The sequence below is a fragment of the Coenobita brevimanus genome, chromosome 43, assembly GCF_032717465.1.
Source record: "Coenobita brevimanus isolate Jiangsu-jjx chromosome 43, ASM3271746v2, whole genome shotgun sequence".
NCBI lineage: Eukaryota > Metazoa > Arthropoda > Malacostraca > Decapoda > Coenobitidae > Coenobita > Coenobita brevimanus.
In genome coordinates this window covers 32453823-32458157 of record NC_136996.1, presented here as the reverse complement: position 1 = coordinate 32458157, position 4335 = coordinate 32453823, and the positions used below count along the sequence as shown (strand labels likewise).

Here is a 4335-nt window from a genome sequence, read left to right as displayed (position 1 = left end):
TCCACAGAGGCATATGTGTGTGTGTGTGTGTGTGTGTGTGTGTGTGTGTGTGTGTGTGTGTGCACTCCAGCCATTCCTAGTAAGCACTACCTTCGAGTCTTAAACCAACACACACACTTACACCACACATACACACTCCTACCCACTAGACACAAACACACCTATCCACTACACACACACACACACACACACACACACACACACACACACACACACACATATATACATATTTACATATACAGAGAGACAAAGACAGATGGAGAGTCAGACAGACTGACAGATAATAGGATATACAGTACATACAGATAAAGATAGACAGACAGATATAGATAAACGGCAGACAGCCAGATATGACAAACACATACAATAGCACATCACCAAGTCACACCACAGCAAAACACATGTGAGAGAGAGAGAGAGAGAGGGGGGGGGGAAAGGGTAAGAAAGCAGAGAATATAGAGAAAAATAAGGGAAACAATCAGGAGTTATTTTTTTGTCGGAGGAAAAAATCTTGAGAGAGAGAGAGAGAGAGAGAGGTAGCCAAACTCTGTAATTACTGTTTGTCTTGTCGGGCTGTGATGAGGACCAAAGTTGTTGTTTTGACTTTTTTTCCTTTACATTTCGCTGTTCCCTATTTACCTTGATTATTTAACGCTCTCTCTCTCTCTCTCTCTCTCTCTCTCTCTCTCTCTCTCTCTCTCTCTCTCTCTCTCATCGCCTATCCTAATGTCGTTACGAGGCACCATATTGTCAGCACACACACACACACACACACACACACACACAACCAGGTACACAGGAAGTAAACGGGCAGGTAATTAAGTACAAACAGAATTACGGATCGGTGGAAATTAAAAGTCAACACCAAACATCCCCCACCCACATCAATCTCGCCAAAATGTCACTAAAAACTCTCAACCTTTTCTGCCTGTGTACGCCATTTTTTTTATCTAAGTAAATTTCTCACGATATCAGCAAAAGGTGGTAGAGAAAAAAAAAAAAAAAAAAAAAACTTATTTGTTCCGTCCGAAGAAAATTGACAACTGGCGAAATGCAATGAAAATCCAGTCTCTACTTATGCGTGTTTCAGATGGTTTCGACTTTTCCGCTATGTATTCGTTCAACTTAGAGAAGATACTTATTACTCTCTATACAACGCTCCTCTGCCACTCCACCGGGCGATTTCTCGTGTGTTACGGGGACGGCTCGCCGTTACCAATGCCTATCGTGCACTATTTATTCATTTCCTACTCCCACTGCCACGCCCACACCAGCAGACTGAGCCAGGTGTTTCTAGTAAAGCGTTATTTTAGGACCACCCTGTATATTCAGCTTAGCCCCTTCAATCCGGTGACGTCATTTTATCTTAATTCTTGATCTTAGGCGATTTTCTCAAGGGATATTTTTGAAGAGACGGGGTACAGGAATTCTACATATTAATTTCGGTTCAATAATTCTCTCCTGTGCTGAGTAAAAAGTGAAATACGTGATATACAGTGATAATGTGTCATCGGATTAAAGGGGTTAAGTAAAGCTTCCAAATAGTGTGTGTGTGTGTGTGTGTGTGTGTGTGTGTGTGTGTGTGTGTGTGTGTGTGCGTGTGTATGTGTGTGTTTAGATGATCAGGAAGGAAAAATTAAATCCAAAAAATCCATACACCGATTACAGGCGTCCTCCATTAATTTAAAAAAAAAAAAATAACAGCTGAAGTGAAATTTGTATCTAACCCCTTCAGTTCGAAAAATCAGTCAATACAACCGTGTGATGGTACAGCAGTAAAATACAAAATACATGATTAAAAGAGTACAATAAAACAGTAATCGGACACGTGGACCTAATACAAAGCAAAATTCTGTACTACTGCCCATTTAACCCTAAACATCCACGCTACCGTACCACAATATATGAATATGAGCAAAGCATAATGACAAATAATTATGAATGAATACAGAACGCTTACGTCACATGTTATTATGAAGCAAAACTATAACTAAGGAAGGCCAGACTGCATACAAACATCCAAATAAATATATATACTACAGAAAGGGAAAAAATGAAAAACAAATCATAGACAAATAATGAAAAATAAAAAATTGAGGGAGATTCAATGAAACGGTCTCACCTTGCCTTACACAAGACTGGCATTCAACCCATTCACTACTATGACGTCTTTAAATTCACTCTGCATGCTATCGAGTTTCTTCCGTCCAAGTATGCTCTGAGGCCATGAACTTGTGAAGCCTAGTTCCTCGTCTCGAAAAAGTTCTAATTTCAATAAATATGAACTAGCAAGAATACAAAACGTCACCGTAATGAAAGGACATAGCCAAGTGTCAATAAATACCTGGAAACGAAAATGCTGGATGGAATGTGTTTTACTTAAACTTCTCAAGTTGGCGCTGACATTTAAACGACTCGGGATATTTAAAACTCACGTACTCACCTTGGCAAACCGCTCTCTCCAAGCTTACTTCTGTTCTTCACAGTCACGCGCGATCACTGTAGGCTTCAGAACACTCCAGTAATTTAACAAAATATGTAAGCACGGTAGCTCATGCGCTGGGACAAGGGAAACAATAAATAAAAAGCGGTACACCAAGCAATTCACCCGCACACCTCCCCTCGCTGCTCCGCCACTGATGTAAACAAAACGATGGGATCGTCCGAATGTGTTGCCACGTCGTTCATTAAAGGAACTATTTTCACCTTCAGTTGATATCCATGATCATTTTATTGCCGCTTTAAACAACTGATAAATTAATTCTTAATATGGTCCGCAAAATGACATAACAAAAGTCCCAGATTTTAAGAGGGATTTATGCTGATACACCAGGTGATTGAAACGAACAAGTGATCATTCAGTATGGCGTTGCCCCGTGATCGAGAGACTGAAAATGATGGTAATAATATTCTGACCCTTCTGAAAGCCAAATAGTATTGAAAAGTGACAATTACATGAGTTTTTATAAATTCAGGTGTCTGCGAAAGGAGAATAACAGGCACATCTAAAAGAGTTGGTATATTTACGTGTACATTAGTTTCTTTCACCGTTCCCACAATGCACCTGCGCGCTTGTTTTGACTGCCCATAGAAGACAGAGTGAAGACTTCAATTTGCATTTTTGTAATTAAATACTTAAAAATAGCGCTTTATTCTTAGCGATTTAATTTGCATACTGCCTTAGTACTTTCGGCATGTTATTTTCCACTTTTTTTTAAATAACCAGCAGGATAATAAGTAGATATAACATGGAAAGTAACTCACAAAGGAAGAGGGGTTACGAACTTTCCATCCATCCATTGCCAGACGCCATGTATCCCAAATGGGGTGGCCAAGGGCTTAGAGTTAATTGTTTTACAGGGAGGGACACTAATCCTCCACCAACCCCACTTGACACGTAGGGTTACGAACTTTAAGCCAGTGAAATTACAGCCCTTTCAAATGCACCACGAAAATTAAAACTGGACCTTGCTTGAAGGACACAAGTCAAGAGTGAGAGAAGCATGTGCAGTTACTTGGAGAGGCAGACAGACAAATGAGGAAGTAATGGATCGTTGTGGTGTTGATGTGGACGTGATTGAGAGCTGAGAAATACTTGAGATGGCTTGGCAATGTGGAGAGGATCGAGAATGACAGAATGGCTAGAAGAGTGTATGTGAGTGAGGTGGAGGGACAGAGTAGGAGGGGGAGACCAAGGATAAGATGGAGGAGAGTGTGAGTTGGAGAGAGGGCAGTCAAATGACAGAGAGTATGGCTGCGTGAAAGCAAGTTGTTTGTGGCCACCCCATGCGGGACCAAGGCGTCTGGCAACCTAGATAGACAGATAGACAGTCTTTGTTCAAGTTAATTCATGTAGTTATAATCTGTTCAGTATAATTAGCCGTGAAATTGCCGTCTCCCCACCTTGAATGGTGAGCTATAGCAAAGAGTTAAAACTAGAGAAAAGCACTAGTCACGAAGATGTAGAGTGTAAAGGCTGCAGGGCTGTAGCATGGTCTTATTCGACATGGCGCAGTTCGAACAGACAAAAAAAAAAAAAAATCTCCTGGAAGCTACAATGAATCAACTTTCCATGGATGGCTGACTCACTGCAAACCAAAAGCAAAGACAAAACCTCTGGATATAGTTGGCAGAAAAATGTAGACAGACTTAGCAGCAGTGTAAGTGGCAGAAAAGACCGTAGCAACCTCCTCCTTTCCGAATAATTTTGAACATCATGCAATAACACCCCCTTGTATCTTATGAACATCCTTTTAATACCAACAAAATCTACAGCAATAACATACAAGAGCAAAACACCATGTAACGAGCAAAATAAAAACGATATGGGAAAAG

At 40.5% G+C, this 4335-nt stretch overlaps 1 protein-coding gene across 1 annotated transcript in view; it reads right to left on the bottom strand.

The window, feature by feature from the left end:
* LOC145397828 (uncharacterized) overlaps positions 1-2569 on the bottom strand; it is a 115225-nt gene extending 112656 nt beyond the window's left edge. Inside the window, exon 1 of the mRNA XM_080270863.1 lies at positions 2444-2569. The gene's annotated coding sequence lies outside the window, so the exon portion shown is untranslated. The remainder of the gene's footprint in view (positions 1-2443) is intronic.
* Positions 2570-4335: the final 1766 nt, after the last annotated feature.